Source organism: Mus caroli, unplaced genomic scaffold (assembly GCF_978045245.1).
Source record: "Mus caroli unplaced genomic scaffold, Mus_caroli_1 scaffold_6, whole genome shotgun sequence".
Lineage (NCBI taxonomy): Eukaryota > Metazoa > Chordata > Mammalia > Rodentia > Muridae > Mus > Mus caroli.
The window spans coordinates 12379879-12406111 of NW_028227261.1; the positions used below are offsets into that span (position 1 = coordinate 12379879).

Here is a 26233-nt window from a genome sequence, read left to right on the forward strand (position 1 = left end):
CTATAGGTGGAACAACAATATGAACTACCCAGTACCCCCCAGAGCTTGTGTCTCTAGCTCCATATGTATCAGAAGATGGCCTAGTCAGCCATCATTAGAAAGAGAGGCCCATTGGTCATGCAAACTTTATCTGCCTCAGTACAGGGGAACGCCAGGGTCAAGATGAGGGAGTGGGTGGGTGGGGGAGCGGGTGGGAGACTTTTGGGATAGCATTGGAAATGTAAATGAAATAAATACCTAATTAAAAAACAAAATAAAAATACTTAATATGAAAAAAAAAAGAAAAAGGATTTGAAGAAATTTTTAGATTTTGTGGGAGAGATTTGTCCATGGTTTCCCCAAGAGGGGACAATTGATGTAAAGAGGTGGCACAGAGTTGGTGATTGTTTCAGAGATTATTATGAAGCATTTGAACCTATAAAAATACCTGTTACAGCCTTTAGCTACTGGTCTCTTATTAATGATATTCTTAGAATGACCCCTGAATGGCCAGATCTCCAATGTCTGGTGTCGAGAGGGAGAACGTCTCTTAAAGAATCCCTCTCCAATCCTCCTTGTGCTAACCTAGCAACTCATACACTGCCTCTGTCCCCCTTAAGAGAGGAACCTTTATCCACCCTGCCTTCTGTGACTGATAGCTTCATAGATCTTCCCCCCTAACTCCTGTTAAGAATCTTTCTTTGCCCTCACCTAGGGAAGAAATTAAGATGTTAGGCTTTTATCCTTCCCTTATTGATCTTGATAACAAACTGCCACCCGCTGATGAAGGCTGATGAAGTGACTCTTGAGGGGGAGGCAGCTCCATATGAATGGGAGCACTATCTCAATCCGCTCAAAACAGCCACAATCGCCCTAAGCTTCCCCTCCCCCACTGAGAGGCGCTGCTGCACTCCCATCTTTTTTTCTGCCACCACTCTATGGGACTTTAGATCAGTCTTTGATCCACCTGCCATGTCCAGCGCTCACTGCTGATGTAGTGTTCCTGTGCCATATGGTAGAGACCCGAAAGGAACAAGTGAAACTGCTTAGGGCTCTCTAGTCATTAGAGACCGAATTGCATGATCTAATGCCTCCCTGCAACAGTGGCCTCAGGTCTCTGTGAAAACTAAAAAAGATCAGAAAAAGAAGGTCCTCGCCTCCCCCCTCTCCCTAAGGAGTGGAACCACAGTCTTTAGAGATTCCCCATCCCCAAAAACTGACTTGGAGGAAAGCCAGAGAACGAGTGAGGAAAAGGAGAAAATAGATGGTGAACTTCAGCCTGACTCACAGGACATGAGGACGCTCCTGCGGCACCCCCAGCTGACGATGCCCCACCCCGCGCTATCATATCAACCGCTAGAGTTTCAGATTCTGGAAAAACTTAAAGTGGCAGTGTCTAATTAAGGCCCCACTGCTCCCTTCACTTTGATGTTCCTTGGGTCCTCTGCAGAGAGATGGCTTACACCTGGGGAATTTTCGCGGCTCGCTCAGGCGCAGCAACTCACTGATGGTGATTTTGTGTTATGGAGGTAGCAGGTGGCAGAGACGGCAGGGGAGATCGAGACTGGGGGCCAACCGTGACTGGACACTGAGTCGTGGACCACGAGGGGGATTTTGAGTGAGCCACCTTGTAACACCTTGGCTTGGGTGCTTTTTTTCCTCTGGCTTCCTGGCTTGGGTCCACCTAGCATGCTTGGCTGCTTAGAAGGGACTGCCCCCTGGGTCTGGCTCCTCCGCTGCACTCACTAAGGTGCTATAGGGCAATGATGAATCTTAAAATTCTTTCATTAGCAGCCTGACAGAGACAGATGAGCTCTTGTTTGGAGTCCAAGAGCCTAAAAACCCCTTTATTAAACAGTCTGCTTTTGAAAATGCCAATCCTATTTGCCAAGATATTCCTAAACACCACTATTCTAAGTCACTGGCAGAGTATGTCCACTTTTGCACAGGCATTGGAACAAGCCACGCCATCAGCTTGTGATGGCAATTAGCACTGCCCTTTAGAGGGCAAGCTTAAGTAACTCTCAAAAGACTTGCTTTAATTATAAACATCCTGGCTAGCTCAGTCGGTGGAGCATGAGACTCTAAATCCCAGCGTTGTGGGTTCGAGCCCCACACTGGTTTGGCAGCAGCCCTGAACTTCCCCCCAAAAGGGATGTCCTTTGTTATGGGTATATCTCCCCTCAAATCCAAGTAAGGTCTTGGAACCTATTATTCCGTGTCTGCTGCCCTAATTGTTAAAGGAAGAAAAATGTCCACACAATATTTTGGCAAAGAACCAGATATTAGTAGCCAGTATTTACTTCATCCAAATGATACTTGGTAGGTTTGCCTTGATGGCTTCACCCCCTTCCCTTCAGCCAGTGCCTTTTCTGTGAAAAATTCTGATTTTTGCATTCTTACACAATTGGTTCCTTGATTGATTTATTATCATTCAGAAGAGGTTTTTTTTTTTTTTTTTTTTTTTTTTTCATTTGTGGGATCAGTCCACTGATTCCTTCCCTACACTGGTCCACCAGCTATGAGAACTCCTAATTGTCATCACCATTTCAGTCCTCCTAGGCTTTGGTGCCATGGGTGTGGGGACTGGCATCTCCTCATATGCTCTCTCCAAGTCTAGCTATCAAGAACTCAGTGTCACCATTGATAAAGACGTGCAGCGTCTCCAACAAGGCATTGACGACCTCTCTGATTCCCCCTCCTCCTTAGCTGAAGTTGTCCTCCAAAATCACAGAGGACTTGATTTATTCATTTTTACAGCAGGGAGGGATGTGTGCAGCTCTTAAGGAAGAATGCTGCTTTTATGTAAACAATACAGGAATGGTCAAAGAAGGCATGAGAAAAGTGAGAGAAGGACTAGAGAAAAGACACACACACACACACACACACACACACACACACACAGAGAGAGAGAGAGAGAGAGAGAGAGAGAGAGAGAGAGAGAGAGATGAGAGTTGGTATAAAAATTAGTTTTCAACCTCTCCGTGATTGTCAACCCTACTTCCTTCCATTTTGGGACCATTAGTTGGATTGTTTTTCCTTATTTCTTTTGGTCCCTGCCCTTTAACAGACTTAACAACTTTGTGAAATGTCAGATAGATGATTTGGCAGCAAAACCTATCCAGGTACATTTTCATAAGTTAGCTATGGAGCACCAAGAGATTCGAAACAAGGTTGATATTCCCTCCAGGGTGGTCCTAAAACTAATCTCCACCCAACCTAATTAAGGGGAACTTCTGCCCCAGGACCATGTAGAGAGGGGACACTCAGAACCCCCTCTGACTGGCAAACTAAGTTCTTGCTTGGGCTGCGAGGCAAAGCACTGCAAGGGAATATAAAGCAAAAACTAAAAAATATTTTTCTGGGTTCCCTGAGGGACAAGCCTGACTGCACATGGTTTGATGTCCAAACTATCCCCTCTCCAGGAAAAAGACATCAGGACAGGTATGGCCCTCATGCCTCACTGGACAACATCAGAAGGACTGGAGCCATTACAAGTTCCCCTTTAGTCACTGGAGGTCAGGCCTCTATCTTTGCCTTAACAAAGACTAAAATCACCGTGGTCCTTCTATACTAAGAAAATGGAGGAGATGTTGGGAGTGACCTTGTTTGAACATTAACTGCCTTAAGTGCTTGCTGGCATAAAGTCTTGGCCTCTGTGGGAAAGTACTAGCCCAGCTGAGTACAAATAGACATAGATCCTCAAGTCAGAGGAGAACAAATAGCTATAAATCTTGTGGATAGGTGCCTAATAACTGATTCTGTTCTGGTCTTCCTGCTGAACTCTTTAGCTAGTTAATATCCTGTTCCTGGGAACAGGTGCATTACCCAGAGACAAAGCGACCCCCCATCTACCCTATTCCTGCTCCTATGAGTATATAACCTGTGTGGGGGAAAAATAAAAATTTTGTCAGCTTGATCATCAGACTTGCTGTATGTTTTTTGTGTTTCTTGTTCCCCCATTCTCTTCCAGGTGGCCCCTCAAGTCCCTGTTTGACTGTCCCATGGGTCGGGACAGTGTTTGCTCTTTCCTTCTTAGGTACCTCAAGCTTCCTCACTACCAGTACCCTGTCCTTGTCAACAATTGCTTGAATGCCACTATCTACTTCTTGAAGAACCTGGGCACCTTTGGGGTGGTTCTCTGTGAAGACAGTATTGGAGGAGTGGCTGTGTCCCCTGTCACCCAGGCCTTAACCAGCAATCCTGTGTCTACCTCGAATCCAGGCTCAAGCCTTGATTTATCCAGTTGTAAATTTAATCAATTTTAAGTTACCATCCTATCAGCAGCACAAAAATGTGCCATTACTTACCAAAGACTTAATGTTTACATGTATTTTTAAATATCTGACCATTGACCTCTCTTGGACAGATGCCATGTTGACAGGTGCAATTGTACCTTTGGACAAATGGAAGAAGGAAATGTCTCAACTATGACAACATCTCCAGAAGGTTCTGGAGGCAAGATACACAACTGGAGGTTCTTGGATTTCAATGAGGCTGCCTATTTAGAAACCAAACATGTTTGGAGTTTAGAAATTTCACCTCTTCTAGCAGATGAGAAGATCATTGCTCAGCTTCCTGAGACATTCCTGGTGAGCTGTGAGAATGACATCCTCCGGGATGATGCCTTGTTCTTTAAGAAGTGCTTAGATGACCAGGGGATCCCTGTGAGCTGGTACCATGTAGAAGATGGCTTTCATGGATGCCTTTTTTTCTTTGATAAGAAGTGTTTCTTTTTCCCCTGCTCCATGTAAGTTGCAAATGCTTTCATAAGTTACATAAAAGACATTTGATAGTAAGCGTTGACTTTCAGTGGAGTGGGTCAAGGAGTGGGTCCTATGCTTTGGCTGGGACCTTTGCTTAGGTATGTGTTTTAGGGAGATGATAAGATGGAGCCATCTATAATCCAGGAGGGAATGAGAATGTGGCAACAAAGAAATCTTGGTTTCCTGCTCAAGAAATTCCAACCTCTGTTCCCTCCTGTACCACTAATACAATGTGCTGCATCCAGCCTCACTCTACTATGTTTATTAGGTAAAATAAATGCTATGGTAATAAAAAGTGCCCTTGAAAATTGTGAAGATTTATTGATGTCTATACAGAATAAATGCAGTACAGTAGCACTGTCACTGGTGAATCCTTACTTATAATAAAAAGACATTGCTTGGGCCTCATCCCTGGTGAAAAAACAGTCACATTTTTGCTCCTGAAGGCAAGGTCACTTGTCACAGCGCCACTCATATTGCTTCTATCTATTCTGAGAAGTGATTTTCAATGAAACTCTCCTTCTCTTGGATCAGCTCTCTCAACTCTGAGAATGATGTGATGAGTTCCTGTTAGTGCTCGGAATCCTTGAAGATGAAGGCTAGATTTGTCACAGTCAATTGGATTGGGATCATGGGAACACAACTAGGCATGATTATTTGTGAGTGATATGTCAGTGGTTTGGATGGAAAGAGGTGACATTATTTCCCTTCTGTGTAACAGAAGCAATGCAAATGTAGTAGGTTAATACAGAACATGTTCAATATGTCATGAGTTTCATTGTTCAGGTGATTTGAGTTCTTAGATTACAGTACCATAGGGATACTATCAAGTCATTGAGATGTCATCCCTTCTTTATTTTTTCTGGGAAGGTTCTTTAGCCATGTTCTCTGGATGCAAGGCAGAATGAAATCTTTTTGGTATTATACTGCTACCAGTTTTTGTTTGCTATTTACCAAATGCCTCCCAACCCCCAACTTTCCCATTAACACTCAGTGCCTTTCCTTGTAAGCTTCTCCAAATGGTTGTGTCTTTTCTATTGATGTAGTTCTTCCCACAAGCCTGAATCTCTTAAAGACTACATCCTCAGAATAGAGCCAACGCCTGTCAACGAGATCTCAAATCATGAATCTGTGTTGACTGTTCTACATGTAAACTATATTATTCTGCTTCTAAAACCAAATATTTTCTACTAGACACTTGGTACAAGCCTTCACTATCATATAAATACTGCATTCTGCAGGATTCTATAAACAGCTCTGCAGAGAATTAAGGAATTGTTCTAGTCTAAATGCTTACTGGTGTATTTTGCTTTTGGGGCAGTTTGGGTGTTTTTGTTCTTGAGAACCTAATGGATAGGCAGTGAGGCACAAGGGATGCCTATGTGACTGTGTGTTCTATAGAATTCAGAAAAGCATGCAAAACTTGGCTAAACATTTAGCATTAGACATTTATATAGAATACTCTGGCTTGCAAGTCGCCATTATATTCTTTCTTTTTTTTTTCTTTCATTCCCAAATGCTGCCTCCTCCCATCCCCTCAGAGAGTACTTCCTCTCACCCTTCCTCTTCTCTTCTGAGAGGGTGAGGCTCTCCTTGAGTATCTCCCACATGGAGATTGAGCTGTTCATTTGATCCATATGTGCCTTGGGCCTCTGTCCAGCCTCTATGTGTATCTTTGGTTGGTGGCTCAGTCTCTGAGAGATCCCAGGGGTCCAGATTAGTTGACTCTATTGATCTTCTTGTGGAGTTTCTATCCACTTCAGGGTCTTCAATCCTTCCTCCAGTGCTTTGATAAGAGTCTCTGACCTCCATGCAATGTTTGGCTGTGGGTATATGCATTTGTTTCTGTCAGTTGCTGGGTAGAGCCTCTCAGAGGACAGTTATAGTAGGCTCATGTCTGCAAGCATAACAGTATCATTAATTGTGTCAGGGATAGGTGCTTGCCCATGGGATGGATTTTGAGTTCAGGTGGTTATTGGTTGGCAGTTTCTTCAGTTTCTCCTTCATCTTTGTGACTGCATTTCTTTTAGACAGGACAAATATTGAGTTGAAAGTTTTGTTGATGAGTTTGTGTCCATATACATCCACTGGGTGTCCTGCCTGGCTATAGGAGGTGACCTCTTCAGGTTCCGTGTCCCTACAGTTAGGTATCTTGGCTAAGGCCACCCAAATTGACTCCTAGGAGCCTCCCCTACTCCAGGTCTCTGGGACTTCCTGGACACCCCTCTCCAACCCCAGCAGCTGAAGAGTTCCACTCACTCTCTTGGATATTTGGCCCTCTCCCCTGTCTCTCCAAACACCATATCCTGAGCTTCCCCTTCCCTTCCCCATTACCCTTTCCATCCAATTTCCTTCCTGTCTTTGCCTCCTATGACTATTTTATTCCCCCTTCTAAGTGAGATTAAAACATCCTTGCTTGCATTTTCCTTTTTGTTAAACTTCTTTGTGTCTGTGGGCTGTATCATGGGGATTCTATACTTTTTGATAAGTGTACAAAAATCTGGCTTTTTGAAATAAACTTGTCTCATTCTTGCTGAGAACTCTCCAGGTTTCTCTGGTTCCTTTCCAGTGACCATATCAGGAGATCCAAATTTGATAAGTAAATTCTGGTGCTTAAAGGTGAAGTGCAAACAGGGACCCAAAATACTGGAATTTAAGAAAAGTTGAGGTGATGATGCATGCAGGGTATAATATAGTAGGGGAGCAATTAATTGGAGGTAAAAGTGAAGCAAATAGAGTCAAAGGAACAACATTTGTTTGTCGACGTTCTGTAAACTTTTTGAAGGCAGAATAAGTTAAAGTGGAATGTCATCAATTGATGAAATTTCCAGAGATTATTGGCAAACTTTAGTCTTCTTTTCCTGAAGAGGGATCTTTGGATCCTAGAAATCATTCTTGGTTAGGGAAAGCTATTCAGGGTACAGTAGACCCAAGAGGGTCAGAAAGTATTCTCAGTGGTGCCTTTTGGCTTTGGAAAGAAATAAAAATGTAATTGACAAAAGTGCTATAACTCATTGAAAGTATACATGGCCAAGAAAAATGATTAGCACTTGGAATAGAAAAAGAAAAGAACCTAAAGATATATTATCTAGTATCTCTCTGTGTGATGAAGTTGATTGTCTTCTTCCTTCTTTTGCTTATTTCACTCCTCCACTTTTCTGCTTCACTTCTTTCCACTTAACCTCTACAGTTTCTAATAACAAGGAGGTTTCTTGTTCCCTGATTATAGAATAAATTTCTTTTAAGCTATGATACAAGTCTCCTATGCAAAAATCTCTGTATTGAGCCTGGGAGATGGGAGGGACATAAAAGGATTTTCTTTTCCTTGTAAGAGAAATGTCCACCATAATAACCCATCATATAATCATATAATTTAGGACTCTTAAAAATCTCAAGCAGGCTTGTGATCAATATGGGTTGACTGATCCTTTTACATTGTTTTTCCTTGATTCTATTCTGAAGATGTTTTTGGTCCTTCTGATTGGAAAACATTAGCAAAAATTTGTCTTATTGGGAATGAATTTTTACTGTGGAAGACTGATTATTCAAGAAGATATCAAGACTAACCTAACAGAAATCAGCAAAATAATGACTATAACTTTTGAGGTGGTAGCAGGAGAAGGCATGTATAGTGATGCTCAACAGTAGATTATTTATACTTCTAAGGTTTATGAAGAAATTCTTTGGCTCTGTTGTATACCAGCCCACGGCCTACTTGAACCGGGTACACCTGAGAGGCAGGCTAGGGCTGAAAAAGACTTAGATGGTGAGTGAGATTAATGGAGACCAAGACACGATTCTGTTCAAGGCCTGCCAGTTTACTAAGAGAGTGTGCTTACAAGGGGGAAGGCCCATCTCCTGCCAGTCCATTCTTGGTGTCTGAAGCCAGCCTGTAGGCAACATGCAGGATAGGATGTTCCTCAGGAATATATCAGGGGCCTCTCAGCAGGTAGCAGTGTCTTGGAGAGAGCAGTGACAGGTGACAGAACAATATAGCCATCTAGGTCGGAAAGCTCTTGGCCTCTTGGCATATACCTCTGTCTTAGATTGATATGGCTCCGAAATCTTGTTGCCTGTCATTGACTAACTGGCCCTCATAGCACACCTTATTCCCAAATCAGACCAAAGCCACAATATATATTGAACATGCTTCTTCATATTGATTAATTTCTGCCACCCATGCTTGCTGGAGGCAAGGCAGCATGCTTGCTGAAATCAGACTGTCAGGTGTTGACTGACCTGCTTGAAAAACAAACCCAAGATAGTGGAAAGCAACAGGATAAAAGCTTCTTTGTGGAAGCCCAGGTACTTTATTCAGTTGCAAATTAGCAATGATCAAGCTCAGGCTCTGGCCTCCTGGTGTGGGGGAGCTGGCTTTGAGAATTAGCAGAAAGGCCAGAGATTCTCTGGAAGTGGAGGCTGTGCTCCAAATTAACTTTGCTAGGTAATTAAGACTATTAGCTATCTTCAATAGGAATCTCTAATATTGGAATTATTACTAGACAAGTCCAAGATTGAGTTAGAATAACTGGTCACATTGAAGGAAAGAGAAGAATTATTATAACTCTTTCTTATGACTAATCTTCCTAAGTCAGATTCCACGGTCTTTAACGTTCTATGTCCCATAAGATTAAAAAGCTTGAAGCAATGCACCTTAGGCTTGTCCAATATGGGACAGAGGCAAGCAAAGGTGGGTCAAAACATATACCCAATTCAGCTTTCTTGTCACCACCATCAGGGCACTCAGTGAACTCACAGGTCAGCTTGTCCTTCTGACAGTTGTCATGCTTCTGCAGCATTCTGTGGAGAGAACCTAAGCTTTCCCCTTTCCCCAATGGGGTAGTGAAAGACCCACAACATGAGAACTCCCCCACATTCTGACTCAGGAGAGGCGACATCCCAAAATCACCCACAAGAAATGGTCTTGCTGCAAACTGCAAGAGGATTTTTATTCAAGAACGCTCTCAGGCCCACGGTCATACACCACGCAGGGGTAGAGGACCATGGTGCCCCGAGTAGCTGGATAAGGGGGTATTTAAAGGAAGAAACTACAACTCAAGGAAGTGGGGAGGGTGTTGTTGGAAGATACCGAAGATACTAGTTAAGAGTCACAAGGAAGTGCAAAGTCACAAGTGTCACAAGGAATACCTGGTAATTGTTCAGGTTATCTCTCAAGACAGTTTCTAAGAGCCCCATAACAATAGCACATTCTTTGAATGAACACTCTTTGAACCCAGGAAGCGGGTGGGTGGAGGAATGTCATTATCTGTTTTATGATTAGCATACCTTGGAGCATTGAGTCACAAAGGCCACATTCCCAAGCCTGGACCTAAAGGCCTAGAGTTTTGTTTTTACATTTTACTTTTTCATTCCCCACTTCTACTTGTTAGTAGTTCTAATCTTAGAACTAGACACTATCTTCTCCCTGACATACTTGATCCTTTAGGGCAAGTATGGTACTGTTGTCTGAAAACTAAAAGCATCACTGCACTAAATTTTGTTCTAATAAAGGCGACTTGCCTATTTAACACACATGGACCTATAATTAAAAGCAGAAGCAAAATCAAAAGGGGTCCCATAAAGGTAGAAAGTAGGGTGGTCAAGAGTACAAGATAAGGGCCTTTCCACCGGAGTCTCAAGGTTTTCTGCATGGAGACATCTAATGTAGCAGGTCTTCTTCTCTTGAGTAGGCCTTCTGGAGCAGCTTTTTCTCTCGCTGTCTCACTCACTGGAGCATCTTGAGCCTAGAGAACAAAGGCTGGGAAAGCAGCATGTCAGCACTATGTACAGAGGCTATTTTTTACCAGTGGAGGGGAGCCCCTGTAGAGTAATTTATGGGGGGGTCAGTCTAAACTGTCCAGGGGTGTTTCTAACCCTGAAGAGCACAAAGGGTAGGAGAGCTATCCAATCATCAGCACCAGTCTCCACTGTCAATTTGGTAAGGGTCTCTTAATGGCTTACCTTAGCCAAATTAGTGGGCCCGTTTTGAGGCACCTTGGAGACCGGAGCCTGGCAAAAGATTTTCAAGCTCTCCCTACCTTCAGCCATGTTGCAGTCCCAACTGGGGCGAGTCAAAGGGAATCCCATGTCCATCTCATTTTGTAGCTGTGTAGACTGCCCGTTGGTTAGCGCTGTTAAGAGCATCTGCAACAGCTGTTGACAATCATCCCAAGTAGGCTGATGAGAGAACATAAGGAACTCCACCAACCCTGTGAGGCGTTGGGGATCCTGAGAAAGGGGGTGGTTAGTTTTCCAGTTATAAAGATCAGCAGAGGAATTCTGAAGGGTTTAAAGTTTGGGCGGGTCCACCAGAATCCGCCCTCTGCCCCGCAGCGGTCCTCCTCCCACCACCCTGAGGGGTTCTGGGTCCCCCATTGGCGGGGGTTGAGGCTGTGGATAAGGGGAAGGTTGTGGACTAGGCCACTCAGGAGGCTTTATAGATTTTGGAGGAGCCGATGGGTTTAGCTGGTGGCTCCGATTCGGGAGAATCCTTCAATTTCTCTTGTAACACGAGAGTACAACCACAATTTTGAGAAGCAAAACCCAATTTTAACAGTGTAAACAACCTATTTTTTTTAAATGAACTCCAAAAACATTACTTGCTACAAAGTTTGGCTGCCTGTTCCTGCACACAAACACAAGAAGGTGTAGCCGCCAATATCTCAAAAAGACATTACCCTAAATCTTATCTTTTATAAATTGGGTTTCTAGGATAAGAATTACATAGAAAATTATCCAATTCAGGCGTATCTTTAGATACCTGTTCCCATGGGTTGTCTCATGCTGTATGTTGTAGTTCTAAATTACTCTAACCCAGAGTTACCAGTTTTAAGCCAACTTTTTGTTACCAATGTTACAAATTTTTAATCATAATCTATAACCAAGACATATAAAACATATTTATACTTTTGAAACTATTTAGAAACAAAAATGAAATGGCCGTATACATTTGCCCATTTAAACCAAACAAAATTCTTAATTTTTCTAGCTGTAACTTCAAGAGAGGAGCAGCTTGTCACCTGATGAATCCAATAATCACAAGCACAGAGATTTTTGTAGAAAAAACAGCCATCTGTTCCCTTACCATAGAACTTGAGAAGCTGCTGGTCCCTATAAGAGCAGTGTTTATAATCAGCTCTTAGCAGGGCTTCTCCAGCCTCACTAGATTCCTAACTACAGGTGCAGGGCTCCAAAGACCAATTGATACTGTTTATTTTATTTTATTTTTTTACCAAATTATCCCCAGATAGTAGGAGAGTACTGCTTTTCTCAAAACCCATTCTTTCACGTTTCAGGTGTAAACTATCTCTAGTCAGGGTACAAAGCACCTATGAGAATTACCTTTGCTTCTCTAGATTTTTACATAGCTCTAAACACATACACAAAAACACACAAAACAGAAACCAACAGATCCAGACACACTCGACCCTTTCTTGTCCTCCACAAGCAGGCAAAAGAATTAGACAATTTTGGAGGGGGAAGCTTCCACTTCAACAGAACTCGGTCCCTCTGACCAATCCGGAGATGGCCAGGCATCCCTGGCTCTCCTTACCTCCCAGGGTGTCCCCCAGGGCCACAGCCTGTGGTCCTCCTAGCACGTCTGCCGACCACAGTCCTTCGGTCCTCACAGCCCAAAAGGACAGCTGCAAATACAGACCGCGCGCATTTCAGAAATCCCCATCACCCCATTGTCTACAAACACCATCGTCCACTTCTACCTAGACGACCAAAACCAGAGAAGCACACTCGTTCCTCGCTCTGCCAGATGTAAAACCAAGGCACGAGGTGGGACTCGAACCCACGATCTTGCAACCCTAAAACCAAGGCACGAGGTGGGACTCGAACCCACGATCTTGTAACCGGACCGTGGCATCCTGAGTAGCTGGATAAGGGGGTATTTAAAGGAAGAAACTACAACTCAAGGAAGTGGGGAGGGTGTTGTTGGAAGATACCAAAGATACTAGTTAAGAGTCACAAGGAAGTGCAAAGTCACAAGTGTCACAAGGAATACTTGGTAATTGTTCAGGCTATTTCTCAAGACAGTTTCTAAGAGCCCCATAACAATAGCATATTCTTTGAATGAACACTCTTTGAACTCAGGAAGTGGGTGGGTGGAGGAATGTCGTTATCTGTTTTATTATTAGCATACCTTGGAGCATTGAGTCACAAAGGCCACATTCCCAAGCCTGGGCCTAAAGGCCTAGAATTTTGTTTTTACGTTTTACTTTTTCAGTAGCTGTTCAGGATCAAGCCATATGCCAATAAGAAGATCCTTTTCATCTCACCCAGACATGATTATGTCTAGGTTTAAAATAGTATAAGGCATTTATTAAGTTCTTTGACATCCAAATATCAAAATTCTTTATTTTTTTTATTTTTTATTTTTTATCTTTTGGTTTTTCAAGACAGGGTTTCTCTGTGTAGCCCTGGCTGACCTAGAACTCACTTTGTAGACCAGGCTGGCCTCGTACTCAGCAATCAGCCTGCCTCAGCCTCCCAAGTGCTGGGATTAAAGGCATGTGCCACCAGCGCCCGGCTTCAAAATTCTTAAAAATAAAAGTATGATTTAAATAATGAGCAAGGGGGTATAATTCCTCCCCTTCTTTTTTTTTTTTTTTTTTTTTTTTTTTAAGAATCTATAGTTTAATACCTTGTATTTGAGAATTATCAAATTGTTTACAAAACATCTCAAATACTTGACTGTTATAGTCAGTTTTAATATAACATGGGCAGTGACTAATTACACTTTCAGTTGTTTCTCTTGAAGAGCAGTTGTAACTAGAAGGCTTGAAAAGTTATTAATAGTCACATATGCATTATTTATTTATTTATTTATTAATCAGAAATAAGAGCATTGATTTGCAGCAATTGATTAAGTATAAGTCCTCAAGAATTAACACCATTATGTGAAAACAGGTAGAATCTGAGGACACCAAGAACAATTTTTTTTTTGTCTCTGTTTGGGCGCCTATATGTTGTATACCAGCCCGCCATCTACTTGAACTTGGTACACCTGGGAGGCAGGCTAGGGCTGAAAAAGACTTAGACGGTGAGAGAGATTAATGGAGACCAAGACACGATTCTGTTCAAGGCCTGCCAGTTTACCAAGAGAGTGTGCTTATAAGGGGGAAGGCCCATCCCCTGCCAGTCCATTCTTGGTGTCTGGAGCCAGCCTGTAGGCAACATGCAGGATAGGATGTTCCTCTGGAATATAAGGGGCCTCTCAGCAGGTAGCAGTGTCTTGGAGAGAGCAGTGGCAGGTGACAGAACAATAGAACCATCTAGGTCAGAAAGCTCCACCCTAGGCAATCTCCTTCTTAGTGGCAGCAAGGTCAAAGTCTGGATCAGCCTGCTTCAGGCTTGGGGAGCCTACATGACTCCACAAGCATGGCATACGTTTCGAGATTCTGGAAGGGAGACAGAAACTTTATAAAATTAGACAGAGGCAAGATGAGCCACATCAAGATTATGTTTCTTGCCGTTTGTAGACAGTCAGATGTCTGATGGTTTATGGAGTCAGGAGATGCTTATTGTTAAGCAACTGACATATGAGAGTGTCAGTGCTCTATGCCAGATGGCCATCTATCCCTTTTTAAAGACAAGAGATATTAACATTTACATTTGTTGCTGTGCTGATGTTGGGCCTTCATACATTCAAAGGTTATCTCTGGTAGTAGCCTTCCAAGGATAAATGGGACCTCAATTATTGGCAGTTGTAGTTGTACAACAAGGAAAAGGATGGCAATGAATATTTTAAATGTGACATGTCTGGACATTTTAAAAGGCAGTGTCTATAAGGAAGACAAAATGTTCCTTCAGCAATGGAGACTAAGTCCCCAAATTTAAGTCCTGAATATAAATGAGAAAATCACCAGGCAAATGAATGTAAATCTAAGAGGGATAGTCTTTGTCCTAGGGAAACTGGGTTAGGGGACAGCCCTAGCCCCTGCAAAAATTTGGGGTACACCTGGCAACAGCTAGGACTTCTCCCCAGGGGTGTATGCCAGTCTATCATTTTCTTTATAGTGCCCCAAACTCCCATGTATGAAGATTTTAGAGAGAAACTTCAGGCAGTGTTGGACATAACTTCAGTGTACTAACATCAGAAATGAGAGTCCAGGCTATACCTACTGATATATTTGGGCCTTTGCCGTGAGGGGTGGCTGGACTGATAATAGGCAGAAGTCATGTAATCTGAAAAGGCTTGCAGATTTTCCCAGGAGTAATAGATAGGGATGATACTCGAAAGATTAAAATTATAGCATCTGTTCCCACTAGCATTGAAACTACCAAAAGGGACAATATATTGCTCAATTATTATTGGTACCAGTGTCAGTGTTTAATCAGGTAAAATCTGTTTACAAATGAGGAACAGAAGGATTTGGGTCCTCAGATACATATTGGATGAAACCAATCACTAAAGACTAAGTCTCTTACCTGTGTAGATAGATGGTAAGAGACTTATGGGTTGTTAGATACTGATACAGATGTTTTAGTTCTTTCTGATCAGTCATGTCCCTGTCATTCGCTCCTTCAAAGCAGCAAGCAGAGCTTTGAAGATTGGGAGTTTCCCATGGACCTCAACAAACCTCAAGGATTCTTAGTTCAAAAACTGATGACGGTCTATCAGGCCCTTTATAGACTTATGTGTTATGAGGGTTGGCAGTTAATTTATGGGGAAGAGATGTCCTTCAGAGTTTGGCATGTATCACTTTGTACTTGATACCCATGCTGAACAGATGAAGCTTTCATGAAGATGGATACCTGGAAAGGGTCTGGGAAAGAATCGCAGGAAATTACTGAAACTTTATGCCCTATTCCTAAGTCTAACAAAGTTTAGGGTGTTTCTCCTAGGGGCAGTTTTAATGTATTGTGCTGTTCCTATAACCTGGCTTTCTGAGGATTGTATCTTAGTGGATCAGTGGCTCTTTATCAAAGAAAAAAATAGCTGCCCTGGTATCAGTGTTGAAACAACTAGAGAAGAGGCATTTAGGAGAATCTATCAGTCCATGGAAGTCTCCTATTTCTGTGATAAAGAAAAAAGTCAGGAAAATGGTGTCTTCTGCAGGTCTGGGTCAAGTAAATGCCACAATGGAATTAATGGGATCTTCATAACCAGGCCTTCTAACACCTGTTACTATTCCTAAGAAATGGCCCATTATAATGTTAGATTTAAAGGATTGTTTCTAGACTATACCTTTATACTCTAAAGATTGTAAAAGATTTGCCATCAGTATATCTTTTCTTAACCTATTTGAACTTATGAAAAATATTATGAAAAACTTATGAAAAAATATTGGAAAGTTTTGCCTCAAGGAATAGCAAATAGTCCAACTTTGGGTAAAAAGTTTGTTGCTATCATATTAGGTGGATTTTGCTAGAGAGCTAGAGAGCTGTTTTTCTTGCTTTTATTATACATTATATTGATGATGTTCTTGTTTTTGCTGAAAAATCATAGAATGCTCAAATATCTGGTTTTAGAAGATAATTGGATTAACCCATTATGGGTTGGTTATAACTCTTGAAAAATTTCAACACACTACTCCAATCTTATATCTAGGTATATTGATAGCCTTCATCAGTTGTTTTTCAAAGGATTGTAATTAAAGAGGATAATTTAAAAATGTTAAATGATTTTTTAGAAACTGCTAGAAGATTTTACTTGGATTTGACCTATGTTAAAAAATGTCACAACGGGATTCGCCAGCTACCCACAACACCCGCCACAGGATTTTAAGACTTCTGGTGAGTGGAACACAGCTTCTGCTCCAATCCAATTGTGTGCGGGACCTGAGACTGCATTAGTTAGGGAAGCAGAAAACCGGCCTGAGTAGGACCACAGGCCTCTTCCGGCTGGACCAGCACCGGGGTACTGCCAGCTACCCACGACCCCCGCCACAGGATTTTGAGACTGCTGGTAAGTGGAACACAGCTTCTGCTCCAATCTTTAAACAGTGACAACGACAACAACTAACCCCAGAGATTACCAGATGGCGAAAGGTAAACGTAATAATCTTACTAACAGAAACCAAGACCACTCACCATCATCAGAACCCAGCACTCCCACTTAGCCCAGTCCAGGGCACCCCAACACACCGGAAAAGCTAGACACGGATCTAAAAGCATATCTCCTGATGATGGTAGAGGACTTCAAGAAGGACTTTAATAACACACTTAAAGAAATACAAAGGAACACTGGTAAACAGGTAGAAGACAGTAAAGAGGAAGCACAAAAATCCCTTAAAGAATTGCAGGAGAACACTGCTAAAGAGCTACAAATCCTTAAAGAAAAACAGGATAACATAATCAAACAGGTAGAAGTCCTTAATGAAAAACAGGAAAACACATCCAAACAGATGATGGAAATGAACAAAACCATACTAGACTTAAAAAGGGAAGTAGACACAATAAAGAAAACCCAAAATGAGGCAACACTGGAGATAGAAACCCTAGGAAAGAAATCTGGAACCATAGATACCAGCATCAGCAACAGAATACAAGAGATGGAAGAGAGAATCTCAGGTGCAGAAGATTCCATAGAGAACATCGGCACAACAATCAAGGAAAATGTAAAATGCAAAAAGATCCTAACTCAAAAAATCCAAGAAATACAGGACACAATGAGAAGACCAAACCTACGGATAATAGGAGTGGATGAGAATGAAGATTTTCAACTCAAAGGACCAGCAAACATCTTCAAAAAAATTATAGAAGAAAACTTCCCAAATCTAAAGAAAGAGATGCCCATGAACATACAAGAAGCCTACAGAACTCCAAATAGACTGGACCAGAAAGGAAATACCTCCCGAAACATAATAATCAGAACAACAAATGCTCTGAATAAAGATAGAATACTAAAAGCAGTAAGAGAAAAAGGCCAAGTAACATATAAAGGCAAGCCTATCAGAATTACACCAGATTTTTCACCAGAGACTATGAAAGCCAGAAGATCCTGGACAGATGTTATACAGACACTAAAAGAACACAAATTCCAGCCCAGGCTACTATACCCAGCCAAACTCTCAATTAACATAGATGGAGAAACCAAAGTATTCCACGACAAAACCAAATTCACACATTATCTCTCCACGAATCCAGCCCTTCAAAGGATAATAACAGAAAAAAACCAATACAAGGACAGGAACCACGCCCTAGAAACAACAAGAAGGTAATCCCTCAACAAACCTAAAAGAAGACAGCCACAAGAACAGAATGCCAACTTTAACAACAAAAATAACAGGAAACAACAATTACTTTTCCTTAATATCTCTTAATATCAATGGACTCAACTCCCCGATAAAAAGACATAGACTAACAAACTGGCTACACAAACAAGACCCAACATTTTGCTGCTTACAGGAAACTCATCTCAGAGAAAAAGATAGACACTACCTCAGAATGAAAGGCTGGAAAACAATTTTCCAAGCAAATGGTATGAAGAAACAAGCTGGAGTAGCCATTCTAATATCTGATAAGATTGACTTCCAACCCAAAGTCATTAAAAAAAAACAGAGAGGGACACTTCATACTCATCAAAGGTAAAATCCTCCAAGAGGAACTATCAATCCTGAATATCTATGCTTCAAATACAAAGGCAGCCACATTCATTAAAGAAACTTTAGTAAATCTCAAAGCACACATTGCACCTCATACAATAATAGTGGGAGACTTCAACACACCACTTTCACCAATGGACAGATCATGGAAACAGAAACTAAACAGGGACACAGAGAAACTAAGAGAAATTATGAATCAAATGCATCTGGCAGATATCTACAGAACATTCTATACTAAAACAAAAGGATATACTTTCTTCTCAGCACCTCATGGTACCTTCTCCAAAATTGACCACATAATTGGTCACAAAACAGGCCTCAACAGATACAAAAATATTGAAATTGTCCCATGCATCCTATCAGATCACCATGGACTAAGGCTGATCTTCAATAACAAAATAAATAATAGAAAGCCAACCTTCACGTGGAAACTGAACAACACTCTTCTCAATGATACCTTGGTCAAGGAAGGAATAAAGGAAGAAATTAAGGACTTTTTAGAGTTCAATGAAAATGAAGCCACAACATACCCAACCTTATGGGATGCAATGAAAGCATTTCTAAGAGGAAAACTCATAGCTCTGAGTGCCTCCAAAAGGAAACTAGAGAGAGCACACATTAGTAGCTTGACAACATACCTAAAAGCACTAGAACAAAAGGAAGCAAATTCACCGAAGAGGAGAGGACGGCAGGAAATAATCACACTCAGGGGCGAAATCAACCAAGTGGAAACAAGAAGAACTATTCAAAGAATCAACCAATCAAGGAGCTGGTTCTTTGAGAAAATCAACAAGATAGATAAACCCTTAGCCAGACTCACTAGAGGGCACAGGGAAAGCATCCTAATTAACAAAATCAGAAATGAAAAAGGAGACATAACAACAGATCCTGAAGACATCCAAAACACCATCAGATCCTTCTACCAAAGGCTATACTCAACAAAACTGGAGAACCTGGATGAAATGGAGAAGTTCCTAGACAGATACCAGGTACCAAAGTTGAATCAAGATCAGGTTAATGATCTAAACAGCCCTATATCCCCCAAAGAAATAGAAGCAGTCATTAATAGTCTCCCAACTAAAAAAAGCCCAGGACCAGATGGGTTTAGTGCAGAGTTCTATCAGACCTTCAAAGAAGATCTAATCCCAGTTCTTCACAAACTATTCCACAAAATAGAAACAGAAGGTACTCTACCCAGCTCATTCTATGAAGCCACAATTACTCTGATACCTAAACCACAAAAAGACCCAACAAAGATAGAAAACTTCAGACCAATATCCCTTATGAATATTGATGCAAAAATCCTCAATAAAGTTCTTGCTAACCGAATCCAAGAACACATCAAAACAATCATCCATCCTGACCCAGTAGGTTTCATCCCAGGGATGCAGGGATGGTTCAATATACGGAAATCCATCAACGTAATCCAGTATATAAACAAACTCAAAGACAAAAACCACATGGTCATCTCCTTAGATGCGGAAAAAGCATTTGACAAGATCCAACACCCATTCATGATAAAAGTCTTGGAAAGATCAGGAATTCAAGGCCCATACCTAAACATGATAAAAGCAATCTACAGCAAACCAGTAGCCAACATCAAAGTAAATGGTGAGAAGCTTGAAGCAATCCCTCTAAAATCAGGGACTAGACAAGGCTGTCCACTTTCTCCATACCTATTCAACATTGTACTTGAAGTCCTAGCCAGAGCAATTCGACAACAAAAGGAGATCAAAGGGATACAAATTGGAAAAGATGAAGTCAAAATATCACTCTTTGCAGATGATATGATAGTATATATAAGTGACCCTAAAAATTCCACCAGAGAACTCCTAAGCCTTATAAACAGCTTCGGCGAAGTAGCTGGATATAAAATTAACTCAAACAAATCAATGGCCTTTCTCTACACAAAGAATAAACAGGCTGAGAAAGAAATTAGGGAAACAACACCCTTCTCAATAGTCACAAATAATATAAAATATCTTGGCGTGACTCTAACTAAGGAAGTGAAAGATCTGTATAATAAAAACTTCAAGTCTCTGAAGAAAGAAATTATAGAAGATCTCAGAAGATGGAAAGATCTCCCATGCTCATGGATTGGCAGGATCAACATTGTAAAAATGGCTATCTTGCCAAAAGCAATCTACAGATTCAATGCAAACCCCATCAAAATTCCAAATCAATTCTTCAGCGAATTAGAAAGTGCAATCTGCAAATTCATCTGGAATAACAAAAAACCTAGGATAGCAAAAACTCTTTTCAAGGATAAAAGAACCTCTGGTGGAATCACCATGCTGGACCTAAAGCTTTACTACAGAGCAATTGTGATAAAAACTGCATGGTACTGGTATAGTGACAGATAAATAGACCAATGGAATAGAATTGAAGACCCAGAAATGAACCCACACACCTACGGTCACTTGATCTTCGACAAGGGAGCTAAAAACATCCAGTGGAAGAAAAACAGCATTTTCAACAAATGGTGCTGGCACAACTGGTTGTTAACATGTAGAAGAATGCGAATCGATCCATTCCTATCTCCTTGTACTAAGATCAAGTCCAAGTGGATCAAGGAACTTCACATAAAACCAGAGACACTGAAACTTATAGAGGAGAAAGTGGGGAAAAGCCTTGAAGATATGGGCACAGGGGAAAAATTCCTGAATAGAACAGTAATTGCTTGTGCTGTAAGATTGAGAATTGACAAGTGGGACCTCATGAAACTGCAAAGCTTCTGCAAGGCTAAAGACACCATCAATAAGACAAAAAAAAAAAAACCACCAACAGATTGGGAAAGGATCTTCACCTATCCTAAATCAGATAAGGGACTAATATCCAATATATATAAAGAACTCAAGAAGGTTGACTCCAGAAAGTCAAATAACCCCATTAAAAAATGGGGCTCAGAACTGAACAAAGAATTCTCACCTGAGGAATACCGAATGGCTGAGACTCACCTGAAAAAATGTTCAACATCCTTAATCATCAGGGAAATGCAAATCAAAACAACCCTGAGATTCCACCTCACACCAGTCAGAATGGCTAAGATCAAAAATTCAGGTGACAGCAGATGCTGGCGAGGATGTGGAGAAAGAGGAACACTCCTCCATTGTTGGTGGGATTGCAAGCTTGTACAACCACTCTGGAAATCAGTCTGGCGGTTCCTCAGAAAATTGGACATAGTACTACCGGAGCATCCAGCAATACCTCTCCTGGGCATATATCCAGAAGATGTCCCAACCGGTAAAAAGGACACATGCTCCACTATGTTCATAGCAGCCCTATTTATAATAGCCAGAAGCTGGAAAGAACCCAGATGTCCCTCAACAGAGGAATGGATACAGAAATTATGGTACATTTACACAATGGAGTACTACTCAGCTATTAAAAAGAATGAATTTATGAAATTCCTAGCCAAATGGATGGACCTGGAGGGCATCATCTTGAGTGAAGTAACATAATCACAAAAGAACTCACACAATATGTATTCACTGATAAGTGGATATTAGCCCAAAACTTAGGATACCCAAGATATAAGATACAATTTGCTAAACGCATGAAACTCAAGAAGAATGAAGACCAAAGTGTGGACACTGTGCCCCTTCTTAGAATTGGGAACAAAACACCCAGGGAAGGAGTTACAGAGACAAAGTTCGTAGCTGTGATGAAAGGATGGACCATTTAGAGACTGCCGTATCCAGGGATCCATCCCATAAGCAGCTTCTAAACGCTGACACCATTGCATACACTAGCAAGATTTTGCTGAAAGGACCCAAATATAGCTGTCTCTTGTGAGACGATGCCGGGGCCTAGCAAACACAGGAGTGGATGTTCACAGTCAGCTATTGGATGTATCACAAGGCTCCCAATGGAGAAGCTAGAGAAAGTACCCAAAGAGCTAAAGGGATCTGCAACCCTATTGTTGGAACAACATGATGTACTAACCAGAACCCCGGAGCTCTTGTCTCTAGCTGCATATGCATCGAAAGATGGCCTAGTCGGCCATCAATGGAAAGAGAGGCCCATCGGACTTGCAAACTTTATATGCCCCAATATAGGGGAATGCCAGGGCCAAAAGAATGGGAATGGGTGGGTAGGGAAATGCGGGGCACTATGGGGGACTTTTGGGATAGCATTGGAAATGTAATTGAGGAAAATATTTAATAAAAATATTAAAAATTAAAAAAAAGTCACAACGGAAATGCTGATCCTTAATCTCTTAGAGAGTGGACTTAGCCTGCATGTATAGCATAACAGATGGTAGAAAATGTGTTTAGGAACTTTCAGTTTCAACATATCTTAAATCTCTATGCTGTTTCTGCAGGGTTAGTTATCCCTTCTCCCCAAATTCCCATAAGAATGGGAACGAAGTTCCAATATAGAGTGAATATATCTCTATCAGTCAAAGAAAGGTCATGACTCTATAATGATTTATTGTTGCTGAATTGGTAATTATGGACAGATCTGACACAAAACATTTATTTAGACAGCAGCCAATAAAATTTTGTTTCTTATGGCAAAAGAAAAAAAAAACAAGGTGTAATTTTTGTGGAAAGCTCTGTGAATTTTGCTGTCTATCATTTTCAGGTTGAAAAATCACCTTCCTTCCAGTAAATGAATTGATTTTGCATCTAAACATGGTATTTTATTTCCCAAAATTATCAGGCTTCAGTCAATACCTTATGTACAAGTAATACTTGTAGATGCCAAAAAAGATGGAAAAGGTGGCCTGGTTCCTATTAGTTTTTATCCTGGTGCACTAATATTTATTCACCTAGTTGTTCCTATACAACAAATGGGATTATGCATGATTTACATAGCCTTATGATGTTATCCATAATCTTTAAATTTATATTCTGGCTCATGACTCTACATGCATCCTCAGAAACACCAAGAACAGTCAGGTAGAAGCCCCCTCCAAGCTTTTGCCTGCTAGGTCCCCTTGGGACATACTGAAACACATTAAACTGGTAACTTGTCCCCTGTTATCCATTTTCTGGCCCACAGCTCAGCCTACATTCTCTGAGGTGCACCAGGGACAACCAGGTGAAAACACTTTACTCCAATCCCCTGACTGCTGGGTTCCTTTAGGGCACACCAGTAGTGACAAACTGTGCCCTGATCCCTGAACTCCATTCTCCTTTAAATATCTCTTTCAGTGCATTCCCTGAGGCCTGGCAGCATCAGGGAAAACCAGGTAAGTCCTCAATCCCATGCCTGCCAAGTTTCCCTAAAATACACCCAACAATGGTAGGCTGTACCCTGTTCTCTGTACCCCTCTGCCTGTATTCTGGAGGCCAGTGAGCACTAAAGACAACCAGTAAGAATCTCCTCCCCACCCACACACAAGCACTTGCCTGCTAAGTACCCTTAAGACACACCCAACAGTGGTAAACTGCACCTGGTCCCATGGGTTCCAATTTCAAGTCCACAACTCTGCCTGTATTCTTGGAGGTCAGCCAGCACCAGGGACAACCAGATAGTTAAAGGACAGAGTAAGAACCCAATAAACAATACTCAGGGCAACTTGGCACCACCACAGCCCAGATATCCTACAACAGCAAGTTCTGGCTACTCTAACACAGCTGAAGCACAAGAAAATGACCTTAAATCCAATCTTATGAAGAATAATAGAGGCTTTTAGAGAGGAAATGAACAAATCCCTTAAGGAAATAAGGAAATATGACCTAGTAGGTAAAGGAATGAATAAAACTGGTCAAGACCTGACCTGAAAATGGAAATAGAAGCAATGAAGAAAACTCAAGCTAAGGATATCTTGGATATGGAAAATCTGGGTAAGACAACAGAAACTTCAGATGCAAGTATCGCCAACAGAATTCAAGAGATGGAAGAGAGAATCTCAAGCATACAAGATACAATAGAAGAAATTGATATGTCGGTCAAAGAAAATATTAAATCTAAAAGTTTTTGATGCAAGACATTTAGGAAGTTTGGGACACTATGAAAAGATCAAATGTAAGAATAATAGGACTAAAAGAAGAAGATTCCCAGCTTAAAGGCCCAGAAAACATTTTCAACAAAATTATAGAAGAAAATTCCCCTAACCTAAAGTAAGAGGTGCCTATGAATGTACAAGAAGCTTATAGAACACCAAATGATTAGACCAAAAAAGAACATCTTCCTGCCACATATCAATCAAAACACTAAATGTACAAAACAAAGAAAGAACATTAAAAGCTGCAAGGGGAAAAGACCAAGTAACATATAAAGGCTGACCTATTAGAATTACACCAGACTTCTTAACAGAGACTTTCAAAGTCAGAAGGGCCTGGGCAGATGTCTTACAATCTCTAAGAGACCACAGATGCCAGCTCAGATTACTATACTCTGCAAAAGTTTCAATCAGCATAGGTGGAGAAAACAATATATTCAATGAAAAAAAAAGTCCTTCTATCAATAGTGACTAGTATGAAGAAAATATTAACTAAGGGAAAAGAGTTGATAAGACTAAGGGGAAGGGTGATTGCAGAATTGTTCTTTGTTATGTTATCTCTGGTGAATGTACCAGATACAGTTGAAACATACTAGGCTTATGTACCTGAACCTCCTATGTTTCACTTTGTTATGTCAATCCCACAGACATGAGGAAAGAAACCACTCACTCAAATAATAGCCAAATCAAAGCAAGGTATATTGTGCACACACCAAAGAGCTGGCTGGTGGCTGTCTTTCCTTAAGCCAGGATTCAGGATATCAACCTAAGGTCAATTTTTAATACAGGGTGGGCAATGTTTTAAAGCAAGTGTGGTTACAGAATCAAAACAAAGAGGTTAGAAAGGCCCCTCCTTGAACAATGGGCACAGAACATTTTTAAGGAACAGTTAGTTGGTTTACAACTGGTCTTTAGTTTCAGTCTCTTTGGGCCAGTCTACAAGAAACAGAAACTTTAAGTTTTATAGAAAATAGAAACTTGAAACACCCCCATGGTCCCCAGAGGACTCTCCATGAGATCTTTGGGTCCCTGGAGGGTGGAACACAACAATTGGTTCCAATCCAATCGTGTGGGACCTGAGCCAGCAGCAGGGGATCAGAAAACATGCCTGACCAGGGGCACAAGTCCATTAAAGTAGGCACCAGCTCCAGGTCACTTTGGGTGTGAATCAGCAGACACCCCCCCAAGGTCCCCAGAGGACTCTCCACAAGATCTTAGGGTCAGTGGAACACAACATCTGTTCCAAACCAATTGTGACAGGCCTGTGACAGCAGGAGCAAGGACAAGGGAGCCCTGCCTGACCAGAGGCTTGGGTTCCTTCTGATCAGTACTGGTTTACCTTGGTTTCGAACAGACCAGACAGCTCCACAGTCCTCAGAGGAGACACAACTTCCAAACACTGTAACACGCCCAGGATCTTAGGATAACAGGATCCTAGGATAATAGGAGCTTGGTCATACCAGGATTTCAGGGTCTCGGAGGAAGCTTGACTGCCAAGAACTTTGACACATCCAGAATGCAGGTTCACAGGAGCCTGCAATCAAAGGATCACAGAGAAAGCTGAACTCTGAGGAGTCATGAATCAACTGGGATTATAGGAAGGATAGGCTCCAATCAGATAAATTGAGGGCAGCAAGCACTTGAGATAATCAGATGGCAGGAGGCAAGCATAAGAACAGAAGCAACAGAAACCAAGGTTACTTGGCATCACCAGAACCAAATTCTCCCACCATAGCAAGTCCTGGATACACCATCCTACCAGAAAAGCAAGACATGGATCTAAAATCACTTCTCATGATGATGATGATGGAGGACTTTAAGAAGGAAATACAGGAATACACAGGTAAACAGCTAGAAGCCCTTAAAGAGGAAACACAAAAATCCCTTAGAGAGTTACAGGAAAACACTACCAAACAGGTGAAAGAATTTAAAAGAACTATCCAGGATCTAAAAATGGAAGTAGAGACAATAAAGAAATC

The 26233-nt window shown here is 41.4% G+C and overlaps 1 protein-coding gene across 3 annotated transcripts in view; it reads left to right on the forward strand.

The window, feature by feature from the left end:
* LOC110293451 (arylacetamide deacetylase-like 4) overlaps positions 1 to 26233 on the forward strand; it is a 124504-nt gene that overhangs the window by 69658 nt on the left and 28613 nt on the right. Inside the window, exon 4 of one of the 3 annotated variants that reach the window (XR_015047293.1) lies at positions 4349 to 5053. The exons of the other annotated variants lie outside the window; for them this stretch is intronic. The gene's annotated coding sequence lies outside the window, so the exon portion shown is untranslated. Of the gene's footprint in view, positions 1 to 4348; positions 5054 to 26233 lie in introns of those variants that run through there. 3 annotated transcript variants of the gene reach the window in all.